General features: G+C 43.5%; 1 protein-coding gene and 1 pseudogene across 1 annotated transcript in view; one reads left to right on the forward strand and one right to left on the reverse strand.

Annotated features, from left to right (window-relative positions):
* NAA30 (N-alpha-acetyltransferase 30, NatC catalytic subunit) overlaps window positions 1-18,403 on the reverse strand; it is an 834,104-nt gene that overhangs the window by 713,037 nt on the left and 102,664 nt on the right. The window lies entirely within an intron of this gene.
* Window positions 6,736-7,109, forward strand: LOC126959944 (60S ribosomal protein L36a-like; annotated as a pseudogene).

Consider the following 18,403-nt stretch of genomic DNA (forward strand, 5'->3'; position numbering starts at 1 on the left):
CTCTCAGTGATTAGTAGCCCCTCAGCTTCCTTCCACCCTGAGATCTGACGGAAACCTTTATTTCTTTATCAATTGCTGTGGTCAGTATACATTACTACAGTCAACGGAACTCTTGGCAAAGGGTTTCAAAAGAGGTGGAGATCATTTTTCTAGGGGAAAAGGGGATTAAACATAAAATAAATAAATCAGCCAGGCTGAATAACGAGCTCCTAAACCCGGCTGAATCTGCACTTGTCATGTTTTCAGGGACTATGGTATCCCCACAAGGTCTACCCAACATAGCAGCCGTGGACAGCCCTGTTCAGCCTCCACTTGCTGGGGTGCAGAGTGGAAAACCAGTCCTCACCTTAGCTGTCTTTACCTTCCTCGACAAGCTGCGTCTCAGAATTCAGTGAATATAGGCCAAGATTTGACACCAGGCCTGCATTTATATGTATAAACTCTCAAACTTTGCAATCATGTCAACCTGGATTGGAAATCTGCCTCTATTGGCAACTGGCTGTGTGGCCTTGGATAACTTCTCTGAGTCTCAATTTCTTTTCTGTTTTTTTTTTTCTTCTTTTGAGACAGGTTTTGCTCTGTCACCCAGGCTGGAGTGCAGTAGTGGTGCAAACACGGCTCACTGCAGCCTCGACCTCCTGGGCTCAAGCAGTCCTCCCACCCCAAAAGTGTCTGGGCTTACAAAGTCTCAAAATGTTGGGATTACAGGTTTGAGCCACCATGACTGGCCTCCATCTCTTCACCTAAAACAGAAATGATAATAACACCTTCTGCTAGCGTAGACTGGATACGGTCATTTATGTGGAGCACCAATCCTGGTGCCTGGCACATGTTGGATGCTTAATGCAGATAACATACTGATGCTTATTGTTGTATCTCTGCACGTACTGTGAATGGGCTAAGTGAGACTCTACACAGCCTCCATCTTTCTTGTTAAACCTCTAAGTTTGCTGTGGGTGCTGTTGTTAGTGTTGCCTCTATAACCAAACTGCTGCGGGATTCTCCCCCGTGACTTGGAAATTGAGGATATTTAACTCTACAACTCTACCCACTCCTCATCCCATCATTAGAAAGATAGGACAACCACGGAGGCTTGAGTCTCCAGGAATATTAGGGAAAAGTGAAAAGGCCCTTAGGAGAACTCTCAGAATAGCCCAGTGCGCTCTCCTAGGGCCATAACCCAACCTGCTTCACCCTCTTGACTCTTCCCAAGGCATTTTCCAAGATGGCTGCAGTTGCTCCGCCCACCGACTGCAACCGGTCAACAGTTACGAAGGCTGCACAATTCTGCTTTCCTCATTGAGAACCGATGCAGAAAAGTGAAACCTTGTGGTGATGAATGGATGGCTATAAAGACCAGGGAGGCGGAGGAGGAATCAGCCATAGGACGTGTTCCCTGTGATCTGGAAGAATCAGGGGTTGAGGTGTGGCTTCAGGTTTTGGGAACATGAGGAATGGGTTAGTCACCTCCCTGTTGATGGCATCAAAAAGCTCCTAATGGCCTGAGGTGCTTGGGAGAGGCCTCTTACACAGAGGAGGGGGTGGAAAGAGCACTGGGCGATGGGGTCGGGGATCCCTGCCCTTGCTCTGCCACAGAATGACTGCTTGACTTCACCTCTCTGAAGCCTAGTATCCACATCTTTAAATGAGGTAGTTGACTCCTTTACCAGGGATTATCTCTGAAGGATGAGATTATAGGAAGAACTTTCACTCCTCACTTTAAACACCTCTACTTGTTTAAAAACATTTTTTAAAACACCACATTGTATTACTTGTACAATACAAACTTTTCATTGAAATGGAAGCTCAGGGGCTAGAGCCAGATCTCCTATAAAATCCAGAGAAAATGGTGGGTAAGGATTGCATAGGTGGCCAAGTAAGGATCAACTGGGAACAACTGAGGAAAATGAGCACTTATCATGACTAAGACAAGATAGGATCCAGAATATTCTCACATAGATCATCAGATCACATTGGGCCTGTTAAACCCAGATTCCACTGAGACTGACTTCTCACACATTGGATAATCATACGATCAACTAGAGCTCCTTCCTCTAAATCTGTGGTTCCTTTGGAACATTTCCTGGTACCATGAAATGGGATCCTGAGGGGAACATGGGCAATGGAGCTGGAGCTGTCCTGCAGGCTCTCTCAGCTTGGGGACTGGCCCTTGTTGCTCAGTCAAGATGCACGGGATAGTCCTTCGAGTCTTTTGCCCTGCCACCCAGCAGCTTCAGTCTCTATTCGGAGGCCATGGGTCTAATGCGTTGTGACCGGCCTTTTCTGGCCTGAGATCATCTCCTGGGCGCCCTTGCCTTTCTCCCCTCTTCATGTTCATTTTACCAAATAATTTAGATCAGTAGTTCCCAAACCTGGCTGCATATCAGAAGCACCTGGGTAGTGAGTTAATAACAGATTCCTGAGCCCTATCCCAGGAGGTCCTAGACTAGGTGGGACCCAAAAATTGCATTTATTGTGAAGCAGTGCAGGCATTTCTGAATTTCTGATGCCACTAGGCTGGGACAGTGACATCCACTGTGACATGTTACCGGATGTTTAGGGATTCCCAGGTGCATGGTTCAGACCTGAAAACATAGTCACTCATGAACAAGCCATCCAGACAGGTGAATGTAAACATTAATCCCAACCCACTGCTGCACCATGCACAGGTGGGTGATCAGTGATGGGAACAAGGCTGAGGGTGTTCTGACAATACTGAGTGTGCCCCTCCCCTATTCCATCCGCGAGGCACTGCATCCCACTCTGTCCTATTCCATCCGTGAGGCACTGCATCCCACTCTGTCCCCGACACCCAACGGCAAGTTAACTGCAGATGGAACTAACCTTAAACCACAAGAAAAGCGCTGCAGGAGGCCTTCTTGGCTTCGGGAGAATTCAGTCCAATTTGCCACCAATGTCAAGGCTTGCTTTTGATTATGTTGATGATAAAGACTGTAAACAAAACAGCCTTTCTCTACTAATTAATTCCCTTCGAAGAACTCTAAAGATCTTTAATTACACAGTTTGAAAAGCAGCGGTTACCCGATCGGCCTGATTGGGCTCTGCGCTCCTCTCTCTGTCCACCTGAATGAAATATTTTCTTGTTTTCCCTGCTTCACACACCTAGGACGGGCTTGCAGTAAATCCTGTCAACTAAACGCCTGACAAAAGTGCTCTGATGTCAGGTATAAAGAATGCCACCTACAGCTTAATGTCTGGAAAAAAAATTCTGAGGGCTGCAAACAATGAAGGTTTTTGTCTTCTTAATGCCCAGTATGCAATCGAGTGGAAATGCTACTTCCATCCATAATCTACAAATGAAATTAAAGTTGTTGAAAGACACAGAGTAAACCAGAAGCCTTTGTTTCTTTGCAGAACAGGAAAAATTTAAACCACTAAATGTTTTAGCAGATTTACTAAATTTCCAATTAAATCATGAAATCTATTATTGCAGAGCTCTAAGAAGGCAGTATCTTTCCCATTCTTTTCTCTGTCTTTCTCTGCCTCCTCCTATCCACTTGTGAACACAGATGTATGATATGCTATAAGCAAGCCGAACTCCCAAGTCCCCCAACATGTATATAGCCTCTGTGACATCTGGGGGAAATTGGGGTACAGAGAGGGGCACACGAGCCTCAAGGTAAATGAGGCCAGCTCAGCGGTGATTTTAGGGAGAGGTGGGACCAGGTTTTGGGGAAAAACAGGAATTTTCCTTCTCTCTGTGCTTGCCGGGTTCCTGGGCCCCCAGCAGGTCGAGGCAGCAGGCTGGAGCAGAAAGGCATCAGGAGCTCAGGCATGGGGAGGGAGTCAGATCTGCTATACAAGAGCACCCTCTGCCAGTTGGCACAGGGGGCTGGCTGGAGAGGCCTGTGGCCCAGAGTCAGGGGAAAGGGCGCAGCACCCTGCATTCAAAGCTTGCAGGGCTGGGAGCCAGGCAGGAGAGAGATTCTATCTTCAAAATAGACAGCACACTCACCTCTGGAACAATAGCTGGTGCAGGCAGGAGCAATGCTGATTTTCCAAGGGCTCTCCACATTAATCCTCCCCACCAAATCCAGCCACTAGGAGCCTGAATGGTCCTCCAGACACCCATTCAGTAGAAAATGACGGGTGATTTTTGCCCTTGTCTCCTGAGATCTCCGGTGAGCACCGCTGCTCTGGCTGACATGTGTTTATAAAGATAAAGCACCAGGCTACTTTGGGGGCCCTCCCAGGCTATTACAAAGAGCAAGTGGTGCCAACCATGGCTTTTTAGAATTGAGCTGTTAAATTTTTTTTTATATGCACCTCTTTCTGAAAAGGATTTGAAGCAACTTACAAAAAGGCAAACACAATAAAGTCATTCAACTAAAATTAGAGAAGCAAAGCCATGGAAACGAGGAAGAACCAAGCATTGACTAGGAAGTATAATAGAATTACTGTGATTTAGCATCAGATTAGGCCTTGAGCTTCCTGGCAGCCAGAGCAAGAAAGGATACCCAAGGAGACAGTCCATACAACCTTTTAGAAGGAAGCGGGACAATTCTCTAAGAGAGGTGTTTTGTTTTTTCTTCTGGCATTAACTTCCTTTCTTTTCTTTCTGTGTGTGTGTGTGTGTGTGTGTGTGTGTGTGTGTGTGTTTTCTGAGACAGAGTTCCACTCTTGTTGCCCAGGCTGGAGTGCGGTGGTGTGATCTCAGCTCACTGCAACCTCTGCCTCCCAGGTTAAAGCGATTCTCCAGCCTCAGCCTCCCAAGTAGCTGGGATTACAGGCGCCCACCATCATGCCCAGCTGATTTTTGTAATTTTAGTAGAGACAGGGTTTCACCATGTTGGCCAGGCTGGTCTCAAACTCCTGACCTCAGGTAATCTGCCCGCCTCAACCTCCCAAAGTGCTGGGATTACAGGGGTGAGCCACCACGCCCAGCGCATTAACTTTCTTTTAGGAGACTTTGTGTAGGAAACTTTGAGAACATTATACAGTGTGTCTATCAATCTTGTTATATAGTAAATGCAGAAGCTATTCTGATATTGCTCTTTCTTGCTATAATCTTTGGCATTTGCAAAGGGCATATATCAGTCGCAACTCAATAATGGTAAATCTTAATGGGATAAAACAAAGTGTGAGGTGAAGGGTGGCTACACAAATGTGAATCAAATTTTAGTTCTTGTCCACCATGGTGGTATGTGCCTGTAGGCCCACCAGGGAGGCTGAGTTGGGAGAATCACGAGAATCAGTTGAGCCTAGGAGTTTGAGGCGACAGTGCACTATGATCATGCTGGTGAATAGCCACTGTATTTCAGAACATAGCAAAACTCATCTCTAAAAAATAAAAATAAAATTTAGTTTTGGGGTACTTCATTCATTCACTGGTGCATTTGATATTTATCAAGTGCCTACTAAGTGTCAGGCTCTAGTAAGGGAAATAGAGCAGTGAAGCAATGGGCAAAGTCCTGCTCTCAGGGTATGATCTAATTTGATGCTAAGAAAGAACTTACCATCCCCAGAGGAGTGGGTGGATAGCAGGCAAGATTCCTGGAGTTCAGTTGCTAAGTAAGAGCGAGTGTAACAAATAGAGTGCTTTCAGATACAGATTTCAGAAATCTCACCTCAAACTGCCTTAAATAATAAAGAAATGTGATTTTTTTTTTTTTTAATTCAGTGCCTCAGCAACGCCTTCTCTGGGTTATTCCATCTTCACTGTTGGCCCCATCCTTGGACTCATAGCAATACGACTGCAACAGTTTGGGAGTCACAAAAGGAACAAGCTGCAGAGCAACACAGAAGACTGTTTCTTCCTGTTGCTTTCTCTTAGGATGGAGGAAAAATGGTCTAGCCCATGTCAGACTATTTTGTCTCACTGGCCAGATGGCCCACATGTCCATTTCTGATCCCATCCTGTCATGGAGGCTGGGGTCACTCTTAGACCAACCAAGCCACTCCTGGAGTTGGCTTCCCCTCTAATTCTTGGCCAGGTGTGAAAGGAAGACACTCGAGTAAAATTGTGGTTGTGTTGGGAAGGAAGAAGAGGCAGGGGAGAAATGGATGCTGGGCAGACAGCTAACACTATCATTTTGGCCTTTAAATGCCAACCCTTTGGGGAATGTGAAGATTAGTGTAGAGTCATCAAGGCTGTTGGAATGTCTGTCTACCTAGGCATCTCAGGAAAAGAACCTTACTAAATAGCAAATCCTTACTATTTGCCTGATTTCTTGACTGAGACTTCCTGTTCTCCCTATCTGCCGATTCCTCGGTTAAAGACTTTACTTTTGTTTGTACACATTAAAAAAAAAATTCTTTTAACTGGTCTTCCTACCTCCAATCTTACCCAAATCTAGTCCAACTTCCACATTGTTAGTAGAAACATCTCAAAGATAAATGTATAATATTATTCTCTTGTATAGCAACCTCTTTGACTTGCTATCACCTGTAATATAAAGTTAAACATCTTTGCATTAACATACCAAAAAAATAAAATATTTAGGTGTACATCTAACAAAATTTGTACAACATTTATGTTAGAAAAACTAAAAAACCTATGAAAGAAATCAAAGTAGAGCTAAATAAATCAAAAGATATTCCATGCTCATGGATAGGAAGGCTAAATATTATTAATATGTCAGTTCTTCCCAACATGATCCATAGATTTAATGCAATGCTAATCAGAATTCCAGCAAGTTATTTTGTGAGTATCAACAAATTGATTGGAAAGTTTATATGTTTATTTTTTTCCTTACCGATAGCACTCCCGCAAACATGGTGAATGTTCCTAAAACCCACCGCACTTTCTGTAAGAAGTGAGGCAAGCACCAACCCCACAAAGTGATACAGCACAAGAAGGGCAAGGATTCTCTGTATGCCCAGGGAAAGTGGTATTATGACAGGAAGAAGAGCGGCTGTGGTGGGAAGACTAAGCCAATTTTCTGGAAAAAGTTTAAAATTACAAAGAAGATTGTGCTAAGGCTTGAGTGCATTGAGCCCAACTGCAGATCTGAAAGAATGCTGGTTATGAAGAGATGCAAGCGTTTTGAATGGGGAGGAGTTAAGAAGAGAGAGGGCCAAGTCATCCAGTTCTAAGTGTCATCTTTTGTTTGATTAGGAAGACAATAAAATCTTGAGTTAAAAAAAAGAAAGTTTATATTGAAAGGCAAATAAAACCAAGAAGAGTAAACACAATATTGAAGAAAAAGTCAGAGGTCTGAAGCTAGCCAACTTCAAGACTTATGATAAAACTACAGTAATCGAGGCAGTATGGTATTGGTGAAAGAATAGACAAATAGATCAATGAAACAGAATAGACTCACAGAAACAGACAAGTATAGCCAACTGATTTTTGACAAAGGAGTAATGGCAATTCAATGGAGAAAGGATATTCTTTGCAACAAATGATGCTGAAACAACTGGACCATGCAAAGAAAGGAAAAAGAAAAAGAATCTAGATGTAAATCTTACACCTTTTGCAAAATTAATTCAAAATGGATCATCAGCCTAAAGTAAAATGCAAAACTATTAAACTTTTTGAGATAGTATATGAGAAAATCTAGATAACATTGGATTGGGTGATGACTTTTTAGATATAACACACACACAAAAATGATTCATGAAAGAAAGAAAAAAATCAAAAAGAACTTTATTAGAATTAAAAACTTCTGCTCTGCAAAAGACATATAAGAGAATGAAGAGACAAGCTACAGACTGGGAGATAATATTTGCAAAACACCTACCTGATAAAGTACTTGTATTCAAAATACACAAAGAACTCTTCAAATTTAACAGTAAGGAAACAGACAACCCCATTTAAAACTGGGTGAAAGATCTGAATTGATATCTCAACAAAAAAGATATAGAGATGGCAATTAAGCACATGAAAAGATGCTCAACATTAGGGAATTGCAAATTAAAACAACAGTGAGGTACCATTACATATCTATTAGAATGGGTAAAAACCAAAACACTGACAACATCAAATCCTGGTGAGGATATAGAGCAACAGGAACTCTCGTTTATTGCTGGTGGGAATACAAAATGGTATAGCCACTATTGAAGACAGTTTGGCAGTTTCCTACAAAGCTAAACATAGTCTTACCCTATGACCCAGCAATCACACTCTTTGGTGTTTTACAAAAATGAGTTGAAAATGTATGCCCACACAAAAACCTGACATTTACAATTGTCGAAAATTTGAAAACAACCAAGATATCCTTCAATAAGCAAATGGATAAACAAACTCAAGTATATCCATATAATGGAATATTAGTGTGTAATAAGAAGTGAGCTATCAAGCCACAAAAAGACTCAGAGGGGCCTTACATGCTCATTGCTAAGTAAAATAAGCCAGTCTGGACCAAGCACAGTATGACTCACACCTGTGATCCCAGTACTTTGGGAGGATGAGATGGGAAGATGACTTGAGGCCAGGAGTTTGAGACCATCCTGGGCAATGTAGCAAGGTCCTGTTTCTACAAAATAAAAATATTAGCCAGGCCTATATTAGCCAGGTAAGTAGCATCTATAGTCCAAACTACTCAGGAGGCAGAGGTAGGGGGATCCCTTGATCCCAGGAGTTCAAGGCTGCAGTGAGCTATGATCATCCCATTGTACCCCAGCCTGGGTGACAAAGTGAGATTCTGCCTCTAAAAATTCCTTTTTTAAAAAAAGAAAAAGTAATTCTGAAACGGCTACATACTATATGATTCCAACTATATGACATTCTGTAAAAAGCAAAAATACAGACAGTAGAAAGATCCATGGTTGCCAAGGGCTTCAGGGAAGATGGAGGAGGATTAATGGGTAGAAAATAGGAGACTTTTAGGGCAATGAGGTTGTTTTGTGTGACTCACACTTGTGGGTATATGACGGTGTGCATTTGTTGAAACCCGTAAAACTGAACAACACAAAGAGTGAATCCTAATGTAAACTATAGATATTAGTTAATAATAGTGTATCAATATTGGCTCATCAATTGTAACTAATGTATCACACTAATGCAAGATATTAATGAGGGAAACTGATGGGGAAGAGAAGAGGGGATAAGAGAGTGTGGAAACTGTATTTTCCAACCAATTTTTCTATAAATCTAAAATTGTTCAAAAAAAGTCTATTAATTTAAAAAAATATTTACTATGACATAAAAGACTCTTCACTGTCAAGATGGTATCATTTGCCCTAAACTTAGCCCCACAAATTCTTGCCTATATCCTTTTCATTTTTGAACTTCTCATTTTTCCTAACCACGCAGTGCTATTTTTTTGGAGTCCAGAATATTGCACTTTGCTTAGAATATTGCTTTCTTTATTCACTGACTGACTGACATGACAAACTTCTATGCATCAAGGTAAGCACTGCTTGCATGCCTACTATGTGCCAAGCCTGTCAAAGTCCCTACCCTAGAGAAGCCCGCAATCTATTGGAAAGAAAACCACCCAAACAACCATCTTTTTTTTTTTTTTTTTGAGACAGTCTCGCACTGTCGCCTGGGCTGGAGTGCAGTGGAATGATCTCAGCTTACTGCAACCTCTGCCTCCATGTAGAACAAAAATCATAGTCCTCATGCTATGTGAAGAAAGAAAATTGGGACCAACATCCAAGTTTCTTCATGACCAGTCCAGAGCACTTTCTCTGTGTTTCAAAGCCACCCTTAAGGAAGCAGAGGCTCAATGAGTAGGATGGTCAAGGCCAACACTTATTGAGCACTCACTGTTATATTGTCTAATTTAATGCTAACAGTAGTCTTGTGGGGTAGATTTCAATATTTCTAATTTAAAGAAGAGAAAACAGGCTCATTGAAATTGTCACTTGCCTAAGGTCACAAAGTTTTATTTTTTAGTTATTGATGCAAACATATGAGGCACATGAGAAATTTTGTTCCATGCATATAATGCATAATGATCAAGTCAGGGTTTTCAGGGCATCTAAGTACAATGCATTTTTGTTAAGTATAGTCACCCTACTCTGCTATCAAACATTGAATTTATTCTGTTTTACTACTGTATGTTTGTACCCTTTGACCCAGTTCTCTTCTTCCTCTTCCGTCACCCCACTCATCCTTCCTAGTCTCTGTTAGCTGTTATTCCACTTCCTTCCTTCATATGATCAAATTTTCTAGTTCCCTTATATAAGTGAGAACATGCGATATTTGTCTTTTTGTGCTTGGCTTATTTCACTTAACATAACGACCTCCAGCTCCATCCAAGTTGCTTCAAATGACAGGATTTCATTCTTTTTATGGCAGAATAGTATTCCATTGTGTATATATACCACATTTTCTTTACTCATTCATCTGCTGATTCCATATCTTTGCTATTGCTATTGCTTTGCTATTGTGAATAGTGCTGCAATAAATATGTGAGTGCAGGTATCCCTTTGATATATTAATTTCATTTTCTTTGGGTAGATGCCCAGTAGTGGGATTGCTGAATCAAATGGTCATTCTATTTTTCGTTTTGTGAGAAATCTCCATACAATCTTCCATAGTGGATTTAGTAGTTTACATTCCAACCATGTGTAAGAGTTCCCTTTTCTTTGCATCTTCACCAATATCTGTTAATTTTTGTCTTTTTAGTAATAGCTATTCTGATGGGGCTAAGATGATATCTCATTGTGGTTTTGATTTGCATTTCTTTGAGGATTAGTCATACTGAGCATTCAAAAAATATACTTCACATGCCTGTTGGCCATTTGTATGTCTTCTATTGAGAGCTATCCATTTCCTTTGCTCACTTTTTAGTAGGACCTTTTTGTACTGTTGAGTTCCTCATATATTCTGGAATTAGTTTCTTTCAGATGAATAGTTTGCAAATATTTCCTCCCATTCAACAGGTTTTCTCTTCACTCTGTTGATTGCTTCCTTTGCTGTATAAAAGCTTTTTAGTTTAGTCTAATTTATCTATTTTTGTTTCTGTTGCCTGTGTTATTGAGGACTTAGTCACAAATTATTTGCCTAGAACAATGTCTGGGAGAGTTTTCTTTTAGGTTTTCTTCTAGTATTTCTATAGTTTTGGGTCTTATGTTTAAGTCTTTAATCCACTTTGAATTGGTTTTGTATATGGGGAGAAATGGGGCTCAGTTGCATTCTTCTGCATTTGGCTATCCAATTTTCCCAGTGAGAGCCTGGATTCAAATCCAATTTCACTGGACCCCAAAACTCATGAATTTTCTTTCTATGATGTCAATGTACTGCCCAGTTTTCTGAATTGGGAAACTTTGAAAAGGAGTTACGTAATAAATGTTGTTATTATTTTTTTTGAAAACTGGCTTCCCTCTGCTATTTAATAAGAATGAGGTGATGACCATGCTTCAGATGCAGTGAATCAGGTGAGAGTTGATGGTTAATCTAATGCAGTTGTCAGCAAAGGGAGGGGCCAAAGCATGGCACATGCAGCTCTGTCCTGCTCAGTTTACACCTGCAACATTGGATCTCGTTTTGGAAGCTGCCTTTCAAGAGGAACATTGATTTTGGACACCACGGCCCTGGAAGGTGACAACAATGGGAGGTGTGAGCCTAGAAACCATTTTTTTAATGAATAAAGAGATTAGCTGTGTCTAACTTGGAGAAAACTGAGGAAGGCCAAAAAAAATGAAAAGTACTATTAGTAGAGGAGTAATGGACTCACACCATGTGTTCCAGGAAGAAAGACTAAAACCAACATACATGAATGCAAACCAACTCACAGAGAAAAGAGTGCTCGAAGCCATGGTGGAAAGACTGGCCATGACATGGTGAGCTCCTTATGCTCTGCTCATCATTGTCCTCCCATGTCTTTGTCTCACATTTATGACCACCTGCCACGTATGCTAGGAAAAAAATATCTGTGCATCTTGGCCCAAGTCCTCTAAAAGGCAGTGCCCAAGGCAATAGTTTACATGGTTACCCTTTATTGGGGTGCAAGTTACAATCCTAGGGAAGCAGAAGTGAGGGGAAAGTCAATTGAGGCAGAGAAGCAGTGAGATAAATATGGGAGGATGTTACTGAGCTGGTCTCAGCTTCGAAACAGGTGCCACTGATTGCTCAATCCTGTGGGGTTCATTAGAAAGACCATGTGAAGTGCATCACAGTCTGTCCAGGAGGAGAAAGGGAGATAAGTGATCCCAAGAGTTGCCTTCCATCCCTGTCTCCCATTGGCTAGAGTCTGGCCCATAGGTAGTTTACCTTTCTGCACTGTGGATTGCATTACCTGTCTCTGTGCAGCCATTGGGGAGGCCAGCACCCCTGCCTGAGAGAACAATCCAGCCAGTGGACTCCCCTGTCTGCTGGGGTGACAGCAGCAGCAGCAGTGACCTTGATCCATGACCCCGGGAGTGGTCAAGCTGTCACTGGAGCCACTCTGGCTGGAAATGGAGGGCAGCACACAGTGGCCCACAGGCTGAGTCTAACAGAGTTTGAGCCAGAAGGGAAATAAATTGTCCAGGAATGAGGGAAGGAAGGTGCTATGACTGAATGCTTCTGTTTCCCCCAAATTCCTATGTTGAAATCCTAATCCCCAAGCTGATGGTATTTGGAGATTGGGCCTCTGGGAGGTAATTAGGTTATGATGGGGAAGCCCTTACGAATGGGATTAGTGCCCTTATAAAAAGGACCCCTGGCCGGGCACAGTGGCTCATGCCTGTAATCCCCGCACTTTGGGAGGCCGGGGTGGTTGGATCACGAGGTTAGGAGATCGAGACCATCCTGACTAACACAGTGAAACCCTGTCTCTACTAAAAATACAAAAAAGTTAGCCAGGCATGTTGACGGGCTCCTGTAGTCCAGCTACTCGGGAAGCTGAGGCAGGAGAATGGCGTAAACCTGGGAGGCAGAGCTTGCAGTGAGCTGAGATTGCACCTCTGTACTCCAACCTGGGCAACAGAGCCAGACTCCATCTCAAAAAAAAAAAAAAAAAGGACCCCCAAGATCTCTTATGCCATGTGAAGACACAGCAAGATGACGCCCCTCAAGAAACCAGGAAACAGGCCCTCACTAGACACTGAGTCTGCCAGCACCTTGATCTTGGACTTCCCAGACTCCTGAGAAATTCATGTCTATTGTTTATATGTCATTCAATGTTATTCTGTTCTAGCATCCCAAATGGAATAAGACAGAAGGGAGTAACAGTCGGGGGAAATCCACTGCCTAGTCCTGGCTTGTGGTATAATAACAGCAATAGATTCTGAATGAGCACTTAGCATGGGCCAGTTTGCATTTATTATATCATCGAATCCCCTCAGCATCCTATAGAGGAAATATCATTGCCTACATTTTCTAGATGAAGCTGATGCTCAGAGAGGTCAGGTCCAAGGCCCTGCAGAGGTCTCCCAAATGAGAAGGAAAGATGGGATCACGAACTCCTAAACACATGCAACACCCTAGCTCCTCACCCAAGGCTACTGCTCCTGGAAGAGAATGCCTTAAGACACAGAAAGCAGGTGCTCTGCACATTCAGAAGGCTGGAGTGTGCTGGCCAAGCTCCACCTTAATAACCTGGGAAACACACAGTCATCTCAAGAAAGCAAATAGGTTATGTCAGTGCAATGCAAAGGCATTTTGGACAACAGACTTAGTGAGTAATGTCTGAAAGCTCAGTGTGGATCACTGACTTGCCCTAGAAACATCACAATTTACCAAAAAATTACGCACTTCATTCTGAATATGTAGGTAGAGAACTATGTGGGAAGCTTTATGCCACTCTCCAAAGGCAAAGAAATAAGATTGTAGCCGAAAAGTAGTAGTAAATGGAGTGTTCCTCATGTGGACCTATGGAACTTTGGGATGCTGGGGTGTCCTGCTTCTGGCCAGCATATGAGATGGGGGAAAGCAATGTTACGTCTTGCAAGCATAGTGCGAGGGCACGAAGGATCTGGGAACAGAGGCAATGTCTGAACCACAGGCACCCACCCCTGCTCTGAGTTATGGAAGGAAAGGCAAGAAACAATCCAGGAAGAAACTGCTTCATGATGCTGAGGGCTCCTTCTCTTTCTTGGTGCTTATCAAATACCATCCAGAACACACAGTGATGTTGAGAGTTGACCCTGGGCTGGGGACTGCCATTATCACCAGCCTCCAAGGGCATCAAACATTCCAAAGAGATCATGTGTATTTCTCTGCCAGACTAACTCAGGCTCCTATGGATGGTATCTGCCAACACTTTGAAAATATGGAGAAATGCAAAAATCCTCTCTACTCCAATTCAGGGATAAATTGAAGTCATGTTCAAGACCAAGCCTAAGTTAGCAGGGGGGCCTACAGGGACATTCCACTCCTTGGCTGCCACAGGCAGGAGTGAAGAGGGCCTTGCAGATGTTAATGTAGCCCTATCTCAGCATAGAGAGGTCACCGTTCAATACCCTGGGAGCTGGTTAGGAGAGAAAAGCCAGCAATCGTCGGGAAAGGGCAACTGCAAAGTCATCTCAAAGATCGCTCTTTCAGGTTTGGGCGAGGTAGCCTGAAACAGGAAGCAGGCTGTCGATGGAACAGGTTCTCATTATTTGTTTGGCATCTGGCTGCTATTTGAAGGGCTAAATATACCTTGGGTAACCCTGAATACCCCAAACCCATCTGTTCCTCTGGCGTCATGTTGCTTCAACTCTCTTCTAAAGTTCAAAGCCCTGAGCGTGGCATACAAAGCCCTTCTGTAGATGGCCCCACCAGCCATTCCACACTCTTTTCCCCATCACTGTAGCCTTCACTCCTATTTATGAGGCACTCAGACCTACTTGCTACTTCTCAAACACGCTGCATAGAGATGTGCTTGCATAGCTGGGTTTTCCCTCTTGGCTCCTGTCATGGCAATGAGAAAGACACCCTGCTCTGCCAGTCCCAGGAAATGAGACATTCTAAATAGCCTGAAGCCAAGTCCAGCTGTGCCTAACCTGGATCAGCCAAACTCTAGTCTTATCACTAGAGTTGTGCTTACACATCACTAGGTGTGTAAGCAAGAAATAAGTGCTCGTTGTCATACGCTACTGCCCCATCTTTCTGTATCTCTCCTTCACAGAAGGGCTCCCCCCAGTCTTTACCTGTTTTATAGCCTGTTCTCCGCACTCTGCCAGGCATCTCCGTCCCTCACTTGTGTCTGAAAGCTTTTTCTTCACTTGTTCCTCATCCGCATTTAAGCTGGCTCCGCTGGCTCCAATCATTAAACTAAAACATCCATATTGATCCCCAAGTTCTCCTTCAGTAATCATCCTCACTCTCCTTCTCAGTCTGAATTCTTGGTGAGTTGTCCATGTCAGTTGCTCAGCTCCTGTCTTCATATCCTAATTTCCCACTCATTCCTCCAGGATTATCGGCGTGTGCCACTATGCCCAGCTAATTTTTGTATTTTGGTAGAGATGGGGTTTCACCATGTTGGCCTGGGATTATCGGCGTGTGCCACTATGCCCAGCTAATTTTTGTATTTTGGTAGAGATGGGGTTTCACCATGTTGGCCAAGCTAGTCTTGAACTCCTGACCTCAAGTGATCTGCCACCCTTGGCCTCCAAAAGTACTGGGATTACAGGCATGAGCCACAGCACCTGGCCTCATCTCTGCCCTTCTCTTAAAGATGGATGTTTCTCAGGGCCCTTTCCTTGCCCCTCATTTATTCCTACTCTGTGTCCTTCCTATGGGAGGTCACATCCACTGCAAGGGTTTCATGTACCGTCTATATGTTGGTGGCCTCCAGTCCTCATCTCTAGACCAGAACTCACTACTGAGTGCCAGACCCATAATCCAGATTCCTACTGGAGTATCATCTCTCTATTTCGCAAATATTTTGCTGACTACTCCTGTCTTCCAGACACTTGTTGTAGGTGCTGGATGTACAAGTAGTGAACAAAACAGACAAAAATCCCACCCTCATGAAGCATAGAGGTCACTAGAATTGGGGCGGTCGGACAGTAAATAAATAAGATGTTAACTATCAGAGGATGGTGAGCAGAGGGCGATGTCACCTGCTTGTATTTCTAAAGGCTCTTTCTGGCTATTGTGTTGCAAATAGACTGGGAAGGGGGATAGGAGTGAGAGCAGAGAAAGGTGGGAACAGGGATACCAGCTACTGGACATCTATTTTTAAATGCCCCATGGGCATTTAAACTCTAACACTGAGCTCACTATCCTTCTTCTAAACTTGCTCTTCCTTGTGCTCAGGACACCCAAATCCACCAAGGACTCAAGCCAGAACCTGGAATTTCTGCCCACTGCAGCCCCTTTTCCTCACATCAAACCAGTCACAAGTGCTGTCCACTCTAGCTTCTGAATATCCCATTCATTCATTTATTCATTCTTTCATTCATTCATTCACTCACTCACTATTTCACTAGTTTGTCAAACATTTACTGGATACTGACCATGTTTCAGTCCAGTACTAGAAAGGTAGATAATGGTCTCTGCCCTCTGGGAGCTTACAGTTTAGTGTGTGAAACAGATAACAAAACCCAAAATGAAACATTACATATCTGACTTCCTCTCATGCTAAGGGCTATAAAGAAACTAGTTTCAACAAAGGAGAAAAATAGCAATACTCTTAGGTAAGGTGGCCAGGGAAGGACCTCCTTAGGAAGAGATGCCTGAGAAGGGATGAGTCACCGGTGAAGAATGATGTATTAATTTCCTAGGGCTGCAGTAACAAATTCCCTCAAACTGTTACAGTCTAACCAATATACCACAATGTAGCAGTTTCTCATTATAAGGTATCACCCAGAGTTCTTTGTCTCAGGACCCTGGACATAATGGGTGAGGTTGGAGCGAAAGTTTAATAAGCCAAAGAAGAAGTTCTTTGCTGCAGAGAGGGGACCTGGAAGAGGGCTGTCGTTTTACAGTTGCATGCAAAGGCTTTTACAGGAAATTGATGAGGGCTGGGTGTCTCATTTGCCTAAGGCACACATTTCTGGTAGCTCCACCCCGTCTTCCTAGTGGGCATGTGGGCCCGTAGCTTGAGTTACTCCATATTGCTTGGTTCCCCTTACTGCACATGCGTCAGGGATGGAATTTTCCATTGCGGGCATGTCTGGGCAAGTCACCTGTGTAGCTTTTCTTATCTCTATGGCTGTAGCATGTCTCAGGCAAGCCCTCCTGTGCAAGTTCCCTTATCTGTCCCTGCAGGCTGTTTTTTTGTTTGAAAGGATTCAACCAAAGAGCCACCCTGTCTGCCTAATCATTTTTTTTTCCTTTCTCCTCAATCAAAACTGACACTTCTTGTCATTCCTTGGCTTATGGACACATCACTCCAGTTTCCACCTCCACATGGTCACATTCCCTCCATGTCTCTATCTCTGTGTGTCCTCTCCTCCTATGAGTTTACTAATCATTAGATTTTGGGTCCACCCTAAAGTGAAGTGTGGCTTCACCTTAATAAATTGGGATCTACAGAGATCCTATTTTCAAATAAGGCCAGAATTTCGTGGAGACACTATTCAACCTAGTACAAAGGAACACTCTTTTACAGGCATACGGGGCAGTTTTTACAGAGGCCCTCAGGTGAAAGGGCTTAGAGTGTTTGGAGCCAGGGTGGCTGAAGTGTAGGCGCAAGGAGTAGAACAAACCCAGGTGAGCTGGGAAAGAGGCAGACCCAGGGTATGAAGGATTGTAACAGGAAAGGGCTGAAGTGTAAGGAAAAGCATCTCTCCAGATGAAGAACATCAGAGTGTGTGATACAAAGAAAGAAAGAGAGAGAGAGCGTGCGCGAGAGCGTGCGCGAGAGCGCAATGAAAGGGTACAGAAGAGGACAGAAATAAAGGAACAGAGTCCTTGAGAAGGTGGTGGTTCAGGAGTGGAGGAGGGGAAGATAGACACAGAAGTAGACGGTAAGGGAAAAGGGAAATCGTGTCTAAAGGCTTCTATTTTCTCGATGACATTGGATAGCTAAGAGGTGGAGGAATGGGAGGTGAAGTGTGGAGAAGAAAGCTTGGGATGTTTGTCTTGGAGAGTGAGAAGTCATGCTTGCCAGGATGGCTGGGCAGTGTTAAGAGTCTGTTCAGGGTTTGGTTTCTAGAATATGTTCATTTTTCTTTCTCCCCACTGTTATCGACCTAGTTCAGACCACACAATTACCCTGTATAACTGCAACCACCTCTGATAGGGTTCTTTTCTTCCCACCGTGCCCCACCCCCACCCCAACCCAGTCTATTCCCTTCCCCACATTGCTGTCACCACGGTCATTCGAAGTTTATGTGGCATCACTCTCCACCTTAAAGTCCTTCCCCTAGTTTCCCACTGCCCTCCAGATAAAACCCAACTCTTTACTGTGGCTCTCAAGATTGTTACAGCTGGTTTATGCTTCACTAGCCTCATTTCTTGCCACTTCCACTCAAATTCTGCACTTGTTTTTGAGACGGGTTTTGTTCCGTCACCCAAGCTGGAGTGCAGTAGTGCGATCATAGCTCACTGTGGCCTGAAACTCCTGGGTTAAGCCCACCTCAGCCTCTGGAGTAGCTGGGACTACAGGCTTGCACCACCACACCCAGTTCGTTT

The sequence above is a fragment of the Macaca thibetana genome, chromosome 7 (genome assembly GCF_024542745.1).
Source record: "Macaca thibetana thibetana isolate TM-01 chromosome 7, ASM2454274v1, whole genome shotgun sequence".
In the NCBI taxonomy this organism is placed as follows: domain Eukaryota; kingdom Metazoa; phylum Chordata; class Mammalia; order Primates; family Cercopithecidae; genus Macaca; species Macaca thibetana.